Source organism: Phoca vitulina, unplaced genomic scaffold, assembly GCF_004348235.1.
Source record: "Phoca vitulina isolate PV1807 unplaced genomic scaffold, GSC_HSeal_1.0 scaffold3, whole genome shotgun sequence".
NCBI lineage: Eukaryota > Metazoa > Chordata > Mammalia > Carnivora > Phocidae > Phoca > Phoca vitulina.
Genome location: NW_022589706.1, coordinates 72,032,778 through 72,048,811, shown reverse-complemented (window position 1 = coordinate 72,048,811; position 16,034 = coordinate 72,032,778). Strand labels below are relative to the sequence as shown.

At 37.3% G+C, this 16,034-nt stretch overlaps 1 protein-coding gene across 10 annotated transcripts in view; it reads right to left on the bottom strand.

The window, feature by feature from the left end:
- The window catches only part of PDLIM5 (PDZ and LIM domain 5), a 206,866-nt gene that overhangs the window by 139,351 nt on the left and 51,481 nt on the right, over positions 1 to 16,034 (bottom strand). The gene's annotated exons all lie outside the window — the stretch shown is intronic.

Sequence of the window (16,034 nt, the reverse complement as noted above, 5' to 3'; positions counted from 1 at the left end):
TCAAATACTTAAAAGTAAAGGATTTTACACAGTTTCTCTTTGGAATGATGAAAAAATTCTGAAAATGAATAGTAGTGATGATTGTACAACACTGTAACCGTACTTAATGCAACTGAATTGTATGCTTAAAAATAGTTAAAATGGTTAACTTTTATGATTACCACAATTTTTTTAAAAATGAAAAAAAACCAACTAAATATTTTGGAGAACATTTTACTAAAATTACTTCTTTTTTTATTTTTTTTTTTATTTTTTTTATTTTTTTTTATTTTTTATTTTTTAAAGATTATTTATTTATTTATTTGACAGAGAGAGACACAGCGAGAGAGGGAACACAAGCAGAGGGAGTGGGAGAGGGAGAAGCAGGCCTCCCGCCAAGCAGGGAGCCCGATGCAGGGCTCGATCCCAGGACCTTGCGATCATGACCTGAGCCAAAGGCAGACACTTAACGACTGATCCACCCAGGTGCTCCTAAAATTACTTCTTGATTAAAAAATATATCCCAGGGCGCCTGGGTGGCTCAGTCAGGCTAAGCATCTGCCTTTACCTCAGGTCATAATAATCCTGGAGTCCCAGGATGGAGCCCCTTGTCAGGCTCCCTTGCTCAGCAGGGAGTCTGCTTCTCCCTCTCCCTCTGCTCCTCTCCCTCTGCTCCTCCCCCCACTCATGCTTGTTGTCTCTCTCTCAAATAAATAAAATCTCTAAAAAATATAAATAAATAAATAAATAAATAAAATAAAATAAAAAATATATCCCTCCGCAAACTAAACAAGAACTGAGTACTGGAATTCACAATTTGGAAGCAAAGCAATAAATAAATAGATAACGAGTGTTCAGTCAGGTTAGGTTTTGATTACCATCAGCTGTCAAACTCTTTCCTTAAAAATAATGATCAAGGCAGACCAATCTTAGTACATGAGAATAAGTATCTGTATCTAAAATCAAGAAAATAGTGGTGAAGATTAGATCCATTGAGACAGGGCCCATGTCTGTGTTTCTCTCCACTCTCTCCTAATGCTAGAAGTATGCCTGACACACTACAGATCTTCACTAAATATATACTGAATAAATGGATACCACACATTTGTTATTTAACACTGGCATTTGTTTTAAATTGTGAAATGGGGGTGCGCCTAGCTGGCTAGTCGGTGGAACATGGGACTCTTGATCTCAGGGTTGTGAGTTTGAGCCCCACGATGCGTATGGAGCCTACTTAATTAAAAAAATAAAATAAACTGTGAAATTAGGAAAAACTAAAATTTTACATAATTAGAAATTTATTTTAAAATACATCAAGTGACTAAAAAAATTCTTGAAATTAGTAAGAAAAAATACCTATTTGATCAAAGCTATACAAAATCTCACAGACACAAAGTGTAAAAGAAGATTTCAAAACTTTCAAATGAAATATTCTCTATCACATACATAGTATATCACATACATAGTATATCATGATTTTATTTTCATCTGTACACTAATAGAAACAATCCTCTTAGCTGCCAAGATATTTAAGGGCAAGAAAAATTAGTAGTATGTTGACACTAAAGAAATAAAATTTCCAGAGTAACAAAGCAGATCAAAATATAACTCACAGCACACTTATCAACATAGCTATATTATATATATATATATGTACACATATACACACTATTTATTATATATTATATGATTGACAAAGTAGTTCCAAAATTCAAAAAAATTAAATGGACTAGTTTTCACAATCATGGGATCAAGAAAAAAACAATTAAGATAGAACTTTATTAAGTATATTTTAAAATACTATAAAGGCAGGTATACTTATTAAAATACAAAAGCTGTGTAGGGTAGGAAAAAAGTCTAAAAACAACAGTAACTACTTTTTTTAAAAGATACAGTTTTACAACATTAACAGGTGTAACTGTCTTTTAATAACCACTATTTCTTTTTATGAATTTAAATATAAAGAAACCACTTAATTTAATAACAGAAATATGCACTGTTCTTCTCATATGCAGAGAACCAAAGAAAACTGTTCCTAAAAGCCAGCAATGCCACTGCTTTCTATGGGATTTATTTATAGGGTTGTTATAATGATTAGGTGAGATAAGAGCTCAATAGATGTTAGCTATTATTATTATTTCCTTGACTTCAGATAACTAACCTGAGAAATATAGGGGCTGTATTAAATGATCTCAAAGGTCCCTTCCAGGTTTTAAGATTTTTTTTTTTTTTAATTCATTTGAGACACAGAGATAGAGAGAGAGAGAGCATGAGCAGGGGAAGAAGCAGAGGGAGGGGGAGAAGCAGGCTCCCCGCTGAGCAGGGAGCCCGATGCGGGGCTGGATCCCAGGACCCTGGGATCATGACCTGAGCCGAAGGCAGACGCTTAACCATCTGAGCCACCCAGGCGCCCCTAAAAGTTTATCTATCTGGGGCACCTGGGTGGCTCAGTCCGTTGAGCGTCTGACTCTTGGTTCTGGCTCAGGTCATGATCTCAGGGTCCTGAGATCGAGCCCTGCATCAGGCTCCATGCTCAGCAGGGAGTCTGCTTTAGATTCTCCTTCTCCCTCTGTCCCTCCCCCTGCTCTCTCTCTCTCAAATAAATAAATAAATCTTTAAAAAAAAAAAAATAAGGGATGCCTGGGTGGCTCAGTTGGTTAAGCGGCTGCCTTCGGCTCAGGTCATGATCCCAGCAGGGTCCTGGGATCGAGTCCCGCGTCAAGCTCCTTGCTCAGTGGGGAGCCTTCTTCTCCCTCTGCCTGCTCTGCCAGTTGCTCCCCCTGCTTGTACTCTCTCTGACAAATAAACAAAATCTTTAAAAAAAATAAAAATTAAAAAATTAAAAATAAATAAAAGTTTATCTGTGAGCTGTCTGCACAAAGGTATAGATCTAATCCTAAAAAAAGAGTTAAATCTGAAGGACTTCATTGATAGAGCAAAGGAAAATCTATTCCCTTCCAAACTGAGCAAATGAATTGAAATTTGAATCCTGATGAGAGAAAGTATCAAATAATTTATCCCAGATTTTATTTTAGCCAATGCTTGACCTTTATTTTAGGTAAAGCATTAAAATAGATAGATAATGGGTGGGTGGGTGGATAGATAGATAGATAGATAGGCAGGCAGGCAGGCAGGCAGGCAGATAACCAGAAATAGAACACAGCTAAATTACCTCATCATTTCTCACATTAAGGTAGCCTTAAAATAGAAACTGAAACCTATTGGGTACATTTAGAGGAAATGTCCATAAAAGCAATTTAAATACTCTCATCCAGTAGTAACATAAAGGTAATGAACAATGTAGAAAGAAAATAATCTAATCAAATCCAGTGTCATAACTAGGTAAAACTTTTCTTACTCCTTTGTTCTAGCTGCCTGCTAGATTCTAAGAGCCCATGGTCTCAAGATGTCCAAATCCAACTTCTTAGAACTATCTATCCTTTTAGGATTGCTTTTACTCTGCCACCCTTATTTTTAGATGGCGGAGCACAGAAATCCTATAGCCCCTGTGAATTCTGCCTCTTCCATAGGTACCAACATCTAGGGAAATTACTAAATTGTATCTATCCTTCCATTCCTCTCCCATGCTAATCCATACTCAACATGTCACCCTGACCTTGCCTACTAAGTACCACAAGAGTTTTCTAAAGACCTCCTATCATCAAACACTCCATATTCCTCCCCCTTTCCTCCATCTTCACATTTCCATAATGGTGGCTCTATTACTTCATACTAGAGAGTTCCAATCATGTCAACTATTTATAAAAAGAGGATAAAAAAAACTTCAAATACCTTCTTGCTTCCTACAATCTAGAATAAAGCTAAAGCCTGAATTGCGAGCTATCTGTAATTTGTCACCAACCTGTTTCCAACTTTAAAACAAGCTTTATAAAGTCAGAGATCATGTTTTAGAATTTGCTCTTCTCTAAGAACTTTGAATATTGTAGGTATTAGAAAAATATCTAATTAAACCATCATAAATAAGAAATCAATAAAGTGGCATATCAGTTTAATATGCTAAATTCTAGTAGAAATATACTTAATTCATCAAAGAGAAAAATGGATCTAATCTGAAAATGAGAGTCTTCGATTAATCATTAGGCTGAACTGGTCTAAGTAAGGTCAAAACTCAAACCACATTTCTAATAGAACAAAGTAAATCCATTTTGGATAGTTAGTGATATATTTTTCCTAGGACCTTCAAAGAGATATCACAATTCCTCTTGATATCTTTATCTAACAAGCATTAGGAAGAGCTTAATTGTGGGGCACCTGGGTGGCTTAGTTGGTTAAGCATCCCACTCTTGATTTCAGCTCAGGTCATGATCTCAGGGTCGTGAGATCGAGCCCCACATCAGGCTCTGCGCTGAGTGTGGAGCCTGTTTAAGATTCTCTCTCTCCCCCTCTCCCTCTGCCCCTCTCTGCCCCCAGCTCGTCGTGCTCTGTCTCTCTCTCTCATAGACAGATAGATAGATAGATAGAACGAGCTTAATTGTATTTAATCACAACCTTTTCTCAATCAATGATCAGAAATGGAAACAAATGCCCATCACCATCTATATAATCTTTCAAATTATTTAAACCGTCAAACAAATTCCTTTTTGTCTATAGTTTTGTGAGGCCAGTAATATTAATCATCTTGGGTTTTGATAATAACATCTTTTCTAAATCTCCAACCATCTTTAGTATTCAATACTCGGGTTTTCTATTCACACAATTTAAACTAAAGAACATGAAGAGCCTGAACTAATGCTGTATGTATAGTGGGAAAGGCCCAATGCATAGAAACAAATTTAAGACTTGTTAAAGACAGCATCTCACTAACTACTCCTATGAGCTTCATTTATCCCCACTTCAAGCCATCCACTCATTAGAAAGATAAATTTTTTTTTTCCCCTTAAATTGGGTAGGATGTAGCACTATTATGAATTGTTAGCAGCTAAGGAAAAACTACAAGGTCACTCATTATTTTCATAGTTCATTTTTTGTTTTTGCCAGTCTGAATAGCTTGCATTCATTTGAAACAGTAAAAACTTTCTGTCATCAGTAAATCTTGTACATATTATATGACAGCCTTAAGTGTATGTATATTTCATAAATGCACAATGTGTAAGAAGGAAGCAGTAGTGGGAGGCTCCTGGGTCAAGCTCAGCATAAATCAAACTAATCACAAGCAAATGCTTCTCCTTTGATCTTGAGATGCGTTTTTACTACTGTTGTCCAATTTTCCATAAACTTAATTGTAGCTGTATGTTTCTTTAAAAACATTGCTTTGTGGTCTCAAGTTGCAAGCACACATGACTACACATATTGGAACTACATCTGAGCTTCTGTTTACTGATGCAGAAATGAAGGTAAACCAGGACAACTATATGCTCTTCAAGGGAATGGTATCTCTACTGAGCCTCCCCATTAGCCTAGATGAGAAAGGCTCTAATATTAATCACCTATACTTGGACTAAAACCTCTAGGGATTCACTGTAACCCTTTTATACTACAGTTATGGATGATAAGAAGTTTTCTCTTGAAAAGCAAGTCCAGTCTTCAGTAAGCAGATGGGGGGAGAGAGAGAGAGAGAGAGAGTGTGTGTGTGTGTGTGTTATGGGAAAGGATGAAAGGCACCAAGACTTGGGCTTCCCCCATCTGACTTTGACCAGGAAATACCCAAAGGCAAATGTTCTTCAGTCATTTTAGAGGAGTAGCTCTTCTCACATAACATTTTTCTATCCTGAGAAAGAAATGACCCAGAAAAGTAATTAGGACTATTTACTGAGCAACAACAGTAAGTAAGCAACTTTGAGAAACACTTTTATCTTTCTTTGCCATTATCAGGTAGTTTCAGTCTGTGTTACAGATGGAAAAAGAGAGCTTCAAAGGGACTGCCTATGTCCATACAGCAAATAAGAACATAGTACAGAGCACAGGCTTTGAAATCAGGCAAACATGAGTTCATATTCATGTTCTGCCATTTCTTGATTGTGTGGCATGAATTTACTAGACCTCTCTAAGCTTCATCTATCTCTCCTCAAAATGAGGACTACAATTCCCACAGTCTCACAGATTGCTTGAGCAGATAAATAAAACACCAGCATAGCATATACCACACAATGCAAAATAAATGTTCACTATTGTTATTATTATGCCATGCCACCAATTCACATAGGCTGGATGCCTGTTTCAAGGACCTACAGGGCAGAGAAGACAGCTTTTCAAACTGACCAGTCAGACCTTCCGGCTTCCCCTTCCCTCCATAAATAAAGACAAAATATCCCTTCTTCATTCACTTTATTCCTTCGTCTTCTCTAAGCCTTAAGTTCTCCTTTACTCAGCAACAGAGCTCGATATGCTACAGGATCAGAACCAGCTTTCCATGTCCTCTTTCTCTGCTTACCACTATCCAATTCTGAATTTTCCAAACTCCATCTCATAGGACAGCGACCTCATATCACCACTTCCCAGGTCAGTTAGATGTTGCCACTGTACCAAAAGGCCAAAGATTAAGAATCAGTAAGATAATATTGGTGAAGAAGCTTTGAAATGGGACAGGAAGAAAAAAAAAACAAAACAAGAAAGCAGAGGCTAAAATAGGGAACCAGGACTACGAAAGAAGAAAGGGTCATGAGGTATTCTAGGTTTGGTAAACTAGATCCAGGCCTTGTCTCTGGGTCTGTTGTACCTCCATGTGCACATGCATAAAATAATATTTAAATTGAACTGAACATCAAAATAATAAGAGAAGATTTTATACTTTGATTTGAATAACTAAAATAACCTGACTCTTATTAATAACTATGATTTAGAGTCAATTAACTCACAGTAATACCAATGTGTGTCACTAAACATGTCATTAACTTTATTGTACTCAAATAAAATTTATAACTAAACTTCCCCCAAATGCTTAGTCTCCATGCAAATGTGTGGCTCCAGCAGCATTTCTTCTTAAAACTTTTTAAAAATATATACATATATATATTTTAAGATTTTATTTGCGAGAGAAAGAGAGAGGGGACAGAGAGAGCACATGCGTGCACACAAGCAGGGGGAGGGGCAGAGGGACAAGCAGATTCCCCACTGAGCAGGGAGCCTGATGCAGGGTTCCATCCCAGGACCCTGAGATCATGACCTGAGTTGAAGTCAGACATTTAATCAACTGAGCCACCCATGTGCCTTTCTTCTTAAAACTTTTCAACAAGAGGGGCACCTGGATGTCAGTCGTTAAGCATCTGCCTTCGGCTCAGGTCATGATCCCATATTGGGCTCCCTGCTTGGCGGGAGGCCTGCTTCTCCCTCTCCCACTCCCCCTGCTTGTGCTCCCTCTCTCGCTGTCTCTCTGTCAAATAAATAAATAAAATCTTAAAAAAAAAAAAAACAAAAAAAACAACTCTTCAACAAGAGAGAAAAGTAGCACTACATCTTTATAAAATTGCATTAAAAATACTAGTATCTCAAGACAGCATGCCACTTAAAACAAAAATCTCAAAAATGCACTAAATAGAACATTTACCTTATCCACAAGAAGTATGCTATTTGGGATTCATAAGGAATTAGAGATATACCTGTTAGACTAACCCTTCCAGGTAGCTATTACCTCTTGAAAGCAAGCACATCACAGAAAACAAAACAATCACAGAACTTGTAGCAAAAAACAAAATCAATGAAAGCATTATAGAGCTCTCACTGCTAAAAGTTAGAACCCAATATGGCAGATACCACTTAAGTAAATTTAACTGCATAAGACTTCTCTTTAAAATGAGCATTTTAGGGGCACCTGGGTGGCTCAATCGTTAAGCGTCTGCCTTCGGCTCAGGTCATGATCCTAGGGTCCTGGGATTGAGCCCCGCATCAGGCTCCCTGCTCAGTGGGAGGCCTGCTTCTCCCTCTCCCACTCCCCCCTGCTTGTGTTCCCTCTCTCGCTGTGTCTCTCTCTGTCAAATAAATAAATAAAATCTTTAAAAAAAAAATAAAAATAAAATGAGCATTTTAGGGGCTCCTGGGTGGCTCAGTCGGTTAAGCATCTGCCTTCAGCTCAGGTCATGTTCCCAGAGTCCTGGGATCAAGCCCCAGATCAGGCTCTCTGCTCAGCGGGGAGCTGGCTTCTCCCTCTGCCTGTCACTTCCCCTGCTTGTGCTCTCTCAGTTAAATAAATAAAATCTAAAATAAAATAAAATAAAATAAGCACTTAAGAATGCGTGGGTGGCTTAGTCAGTTAAGAATCCGACTCTTGATTTGAGTCAGGTCATGATCTCAAGGTTGTGAGACTGAGCCCCACTTTGGGCTCTGCGCTGGGCATGGAGCCTGCTTGGGATTCTCTCTCTCCCTCTTCCTCTGCCCCACGCCACCCTCTCTCTCCATCTCTTAAAAAAATAAAAAAATGAGCATTTAATATAGCTGCTACATTGCCCTAAGGTTTTTCAAAAAGAAGCAAAATGTTTAGCCACAACAGTGACTGCACCACTTAGAATTCTCTAATGAAATGTACCCTTCTAAATCATAGGGAATCTCAATATGCATACAAAAACCTCCATATGCCTTCCCTTGGAAATAAGCCAGCAGTGACAAACCTCAGAAAATAGATGTTAGCAATATAAATGATTTACTGAAGATATATATACCCAAGTATATTACAGAGACCATCTTATAATATAGATAACACCATTTTAATAGTCAGATGTTTACTAAGAACAATATGCAAAATTAAAATTACCTTGGTAATTATCCTAATATATTCTGTGGGTAACAAGCGGGAGACAGGTACCTATATAATGAGCCATAACCAACATGCAAGTTTTCAACCTCTGCATACTTTCAACAAATATGGAATGCTTGGAAATGTATGACCCTAACACCATGGGTATGACAAGAATGCCCTCAGACTTAATAAATGTAAAAAAGGAATATATAAATATGACAGCTATAGAAAGAAACACTACCAGAAATTTCCCATGTCCGAAAACCATGGGAACTAAACCATGGAAAAATAAAGATGCTATTTTTCTAACAGTGCTGTTACCAAAATTTGGATAAATACACCAATAAAATTACATCAGTCTAACCAACAGGATTTTCTTGAGGCAGAGAAAAGCACTGAGGAAAGTCTTATTTTGAAAAACTCCCAAGTAACAGGCAATCTTTAATTTTGCTTTAAAATGTACTTTCTAGTACCTACTATAGGAGAAAACATTTGAATGCAGACTTATGAGCCTCTGGTTGAAAGTCTCCAGGTGTTTATCTCCCACACACTTCCCAGAACACCATGGATTTGACTGTTGCACTGCTACCCTTCAAAAAACACATAAGAAGGTATGCGCATTACCCCAACAGAGAGAACTCACAGAACTTGTTTTCTTGATGAAAGATGAGTGTTACTCAATCGTTGACCGAATTTCACAAATAAACAAAAGTGGTGGAGTTTTTAACCACTAAAGTAAGAAGTAAAGAACATTTGAGAAGTACTGATTTTTTTTCAAACGTATCCCTTAAGCTTTTTTCAAATCCCAATGTATTTACTATCACTCCAGTACTTATTAATCTGCCTTACAATATTACACTCAACACTTAAAGTTGTTCTGTCGTGCATTGTCTATTGTTATATAGTGTTGGCACCTCAACCAGCCTGTAAATCCTACTCAACTACATATAAAAAGCTAATCTCTACCTTGGATGTCTAATGTGAACATGCCCCTTTAAAATTTGAGGCTACTTTGGATTCATTTTAATACTCTTTTCTGTGAAATAAAATCATTTGGCTTTTTGTATGTTAGAATGGTGAGATAAAACAATCACTGATGTCTCTCTGTGAGTAAATTTGTAAACTCCTAACCCATGTGAGCAGTGGTTACTTTAACTATGGGCCTTCTTTTTTGGCTTATGAGTCAAACTGTAATCAGTTTTACCCAAAAGTCTGAGAATACACCTTATATGGTAGCAATGAAGAGAATACCTCAAAGTACGTGTCATTATGCCTCACAAAACCAAAGGGAAATAAGAGGGTGATTATGCCTTCTCTTTCCTTACGTAGCCACTGAGCTCCCTAGTTCAAACACAGGGCTGCTCTTAATACTGTTTGTTCTAGTACTCTAAATCTCTTTTCCATGATGAGTCCTTCTTTATTGAAGTAACATCTTTATTCTTCTCTACCAGCATCCTAATAAAATAGAAACGTGCCTTCTTAAACTGTAATTCACTATTAAGACACCACATAACACTTTCATTCTACAGCTAATCCATATGTGTTTAAGCCCAGAGATTTAATGTGCTTTGTAGTTAATATGTGCATATAATTCTACCAGAAATGTGAAAAGTATGGTGGTTTATTAAAAAAAAAAAAGAACACATATACAAACATCTCTAAATCAAACAAATTTGTTAATTACAGAGAAATTTGTGTTTCTATGTAGTCCACTCTATAATAAGGAAAATGGTAACAAATGTCATTTGTTAAAGATGAAAAATGAATTGGTCAACTCTAGTTTACCTGAGAAGAGATTAACACTGAAATTCACACATTTGAACCCTCCCTCCTCACTAGGTTCTGTTCAAGGATGAGACGAATCCCCTAAAATTGGATGCAAATTATGTGCAACTTTGCATGTATTTTCATTGAGTCAGTCCATAGTTTTCCCCAAATTCTCAAAGGCATCTATGACCAAAAAAAATGTTAAGAATGAATGATTTAATGAAACCTTAAAACAGTGTTTCTCAAAGTGTGGTTCCTAAACTACCAGTAGCAGCATACTTTCATGACAGAAGAAAAAAATTCACAAGCCCTTCAAAACCCACAAGCTAAGTATGTTACAAAACCAAAAAAAAAAAAAAAAAAAAATCCATGAACATCAAGAAAATTTAAGAACTCAAAGCAGAGTTAATATTTATTTAATGTGGTACAAAATCATGACTTCACATGCTATGGGAGGTAAGTATTTAAAAAAATAACAACAAAAACCAGGGACTTACTTTTACAAAATTCCTAAAATCTTCATAGTGTAAATCACTAATATTTAATAAGGGCCTATTCCATTTGATACTGAATTCAGAGAAAGGGTATAAAGAACTGGCATAGCCCTCTCCCTCATCTACTATTTAACTTTCCATGTGTGTATGTAACTTTCTATAAAGCAATGCTCCTCAAACTATCTGTGGTGAACACTATCTGTGGGGAAAACCTTTTCCCCAATCTGCCTTATACCAATTCTTCTGTAATCTATAATAAAGACAAATTACTGGAAAATAAAATTTAAAGAAACCATATAAAATATAAGACCAAATTTCTTTTTTTTTTTTTATTTATTTGACAGAGAGAGAGAGAGAGCAAGCACAAGCAGGGGGAGCAGCAGGAGAGGGAGAGGGAGAAGCAGGCTTCCTGGCAAGCAGGGAGCCCGATGCGGGGCTCGAACCCAGGACCCCGGGATCATGACCCGAGCCGAAGGCAGATGCTTAACCAACTGAGCCACCCAGGCACCCCAAGACCAAATTTCTTATCATCAGATTCAACAGACATAAAATTACTCTATCAAACCACACAAGTTTCTAGATACTGACTCTTCATTTCTTTTTTTTTTTATTTATTTATTTATTTATTTATTTGAGAGAGAGAGAACGAGAGACAGAGAGCATGAGAGGGAGGAGGGTCAGAGGGAGAAGCAGACTCCCCGCCGAGCAGGGAGCCTGATGTGGGACTCGATCCCGGGACTCCAGGACCATGACCTGAGCCGAAGGCAGTCGCTTAACCAACTGAGCCACCCAGGCGCCCTGACTCTTCATTTCTGTCCTTATTTCATCTCAAACTATAACCAACAGTTTGCTGGTCTGCAGACCAGAAGGATTTTCCTCTAGGCAATGACTATATCTATTATGTCTTTTTAGGTCTATTATACACAGACTTAAAAATAACACACAATAAACATTTAATGAATTACCATACTAGAAATCAATGATATTTAGTCAACAGGCTATTGTTTAGTAATTTATTTCCAATTTTCTTTGCTCTTATGTTAAACATAAAGTGATGAATAATATTATCCATTTATTTTGGCATACTGATCTGACTTTCTCTTTTGCTCCTAAAAAGGTACGCACGTTTAAATTTTTGATCCATGACACTAGAATGCCAGCAAGAATATTTGCAATCATTTGTAATTCTGCAATTTGTGCACGAAAGTGTCTGTTATCCACACTCTTACAACTCTTAGTATTACAAAAGAGACCTGAGGGTAATTTTAACTCTACCACTAACAAATCCTGTGACCTTGGGCAAATCATTCACATCTCCCACCTCATTCTGCTCAGCTGTACAAGACAGCTAGTCCAGATGTTCTACCGTCTCTTTCAACTCTAAACCATAATAAATATTTACAGACTACCACCTCTCATTACTCTAAACAGTCATTACAATTAGCATCCATTACTCATTTTGGCATTAAAATCACTTTTATATTATTCTCTAATTACCTCATATATATATTATTCTTATTTCTCTATTATAATACATTAAAATGGCAAACATGACTACTTTTCAAAAACCTAAAACTATGTCAACATTAGAAACCCAAAAGGCTAGGTTTCAGAGCTAACTAGGGGAAGAGAATCTAGCTTATCTTCATTTTCAGATCCCAAATGATTTTTTCTTTTAGAATGAATATTAATTCTATTATATATTTAATTCTAGAATATTTTATTCTAAAGGACAAGAATCTTTTTTCCTACTGGTAGTAGCTAAGCCCTCTTGCATTTAATGTTGAAATATGCATTCATTTGTTCTTCATACATTTACTGAGTGATTACATATGAACTAGATGCTAATGACTATAAGAATGAATTATAAGGCAAATGGGGAAAGCAAATATTCATTTATTCCATCACTTAACAAATACCTGCCAAGTATCTAATGTGTGCCAGGTTGTTCTAGGCATGGTGATACAACAATGAACAAAATGAAGTCCTTGCCCTCACAGAGCTGCTATTCAGTTAGGGGGAAAGAGACAATCAAGAAATAAACATGCAGGTAAATAAAATGTCAAAAATAAGTATTACATTAGATAAATAAAACAGAGAAAGGGGACAGAAAGTAGAGATGCTCTTTTATGGTAAAGTAGTCAGAGGAGACTTCCTGGGGTGGTGACATCTGAACAGAAACCAGAATGAATTAAGAGAAAGAGCCATGTAGATATCTAGAGGGAATGCATTCTAAGCAGAGGGACAATCAAAAGTAAAGGATACTCTGGGACACTACAGACTAATAAAGAAATGTATAAAAGTTATCAACATAGGGGCGCCTGGGTGGCTCAGTTGGTTAAACTCCCGACTCTTGATTTCAGCTCAGGTCATGATCTCAGGGTTGTGAGATCAAGCCCTGTGTTGGGCTCTGTGCTGGGCATGGAGCCTGATTAAGATTCTCTCTCCCTCTCCCTCTATCCCCTGCCCCCACCCCTTTCTCTCTCCCTTTCTTAAAAAAAAAAAAAAGTTATCAACATAAATACCAGAATGACTAATATATGTACATGACACGAAGGTTTCTCAGAAATAATAACAATTGTCCTGAATTGTCCTAATTCACAGTTGAAATAGGAGTTGAAATTTGCAGAAACAAAATGGGAGAGATGTATTTGCTCTAGGCAAAAACAAAAAGCACATGAAAGACTTGATGATATGAAAGTACGGCCATTTCCAGGGAATGATAAGTAGTTAAGGGTGTCTACATTCTAGGGGGAAAGTGACAGGAAAACTAAGAGCCCAAGCTGGCTAGGTTGCCAAAAGCCATACAATAATGGGCACAGTATGTGACAATAAATAACTTGTAAAGAATCTAATTTATAAGTTGCTTCTACATCAACTAGTGTGGTCTCCTTAAAAATGTCATTGCTCAGAACAGATTGCTCACATATGCAACTGTCACTCCTGGGTGCCATACTGTTTCCAGGAAATCCAGGCCTGTCAACTCCTGGTTCCTTTCAGTGCTTCTCTACTGTGCACTTTCTCTCATCCTATAAAGAAGCTGGGAAAGTCTTCACTCCATTCCTGTGTCAGGAAGTGTGGCCTCAGCTTCCTTTGTACTCTGCAGCCTTCCAGAACCAAGACCCATCAACACTTAGACCAAATGAGTTAATGTTTCCATATATGGGATTATTTTATTCATTCTGTTTGGAATTTGTTGTGAAAAAAAAAAAAAAATCCTAAGGATCCTTTTCCTTCCAGCTCTCTTTGTTTAGGTCAGAACTACCACCAATACCCCTAATAGGTCTCCCGTGCCTTCCTCGGTCCCAGGTTTATTTTTCTAGCCCAATAAGCTGGCCTGCACAGTTGGGTTTTATCAAGATAGCACCAAATGTTGGTAGATCATGTCTAGCACTCTGGTCTCTAGTCACAAAACATTGATTTACTCTAGATGTTTCACCTCCTCCACAGAAAGCAAACACACAATCACAAAGAGCAGCTAGAAATGGAAAGGAAATGTCCTTACGTCAATGCCACTACTTTTTTTCCTTTTTTAAACTAAGACTAAAACAGACTGGAGCAACACTGAATGATTATTGTTCCGGTACAGTTGGTACACCATATGTTTCTGAGCTTTGGGTAACACTGGATTTGGCAAGGGACAGGCTGCTGACAGCAGTTAGGGAAAGTTTATTAAGCAATGTCACTGCTCCCAGTTGTGTAAAGTCTGCAGAGGTGGGAGTGAGGGAATGGAGGGGGCTAAGATTTTGGTTTGCCTGGTAGCATATGCCTGAAGCATATTTGTCTGTTGTTTCATCTTCACCTTGTTTCCCCTTTGATAGATCAAACCACCTCTTGCCTTCAGAGTAAGGGCCCAGAGTCACTCAAATACAGGGATAAGGCTAAAGCCATTATTGTTAGAGAAAACACGAATTTCTTAGCAGAAGTTACAGGTAAATCTAGGATCTATATAGAGCTTTTCTTGCATACATCAAACATTATTACTACCAAATGGTGGTCATTATTGAATGAGAGACCAATGTACTTAAACATCTTTTGAGTTATGTTGGAGTAGTTGACATGGGTTCAATTCTTTAGCAAACAGTTAATGAGTACATAAGGTATTGTGTGTGTGTAAGGTATTGTGTGTGCGTGTGTGTTCTGTGTGTGTGTGAGAGAGAGTGTGTGTGTGTGTGGTGGGGCAGGAAGGGTGAGGTAACATAGAGTTCGATTTCTTAATTGTTGAAAGTATATGTAATTAGCAGATAACATTTATAACATTACTGTCTTTGTACAAAACCTTCCATTTCTACATGTAAAATAACAAAGATCAGATAACAAATAACAAAGGTTAACATTTTGCCTTAACATTACTTCAAAATATGCAAAGGTCTATTCAAAAAGTTAAACATTAAGAATACATTTCCAAGAAAATCTATCTGGCAACCACCTGGTTAGCTTAGTTATTATTACTATTATTAACTATGTTAGCTTAGTTATTCTCTGCTGGCAATTATTATAAGCCATTTCCTCAACTTCCAAGGAATATTAGAACATTATTTCAGTTAGAAAACTGTTATTCCAGGAACAAAAGCCTCTAACTAGTCCATGAGTTCTCCAGCTGTTCAACACAAACATAAACTAGACACCAGTGTGCTCACATGTAATAGCTAATAGGTCAGAAACACTGAGGTAAGGAACATTCCTTGCAACAGATTCTTTAATCACAGGCACACTCCATGGACTAAAAATTGTTCTGGCACAAAACCAATGGAATAGAAACATAATTTTTTACTGAGAATTCTCTGAAGAGTTATAGCAAGCTTCAGGAGTAAAGATTTTTTTCAGGGGCGCCTGGTGGCTCAGTCAGTTAATCGTCTGACTCTTGGTTTCGGCTCAGGTCATGATCTTGTGGTGGTGGGATCGAGCCCCATGTCCAGCTCTGCACCCAGTGCAGAGTCTGCTTCAGTTTCTTCCTCCCTCTCCCTCTGCCCTTCCCTGTTCACCCTCTCTCTCTCTCTCAAATAAATAAATAAAATCTTGAAAAGAAACAAGGAAAGAAGGACGCCAGGCATATTGCTCTACCAAACTGATTTGCAAACCAAAAACTTTTCTCCTTGAAGCAA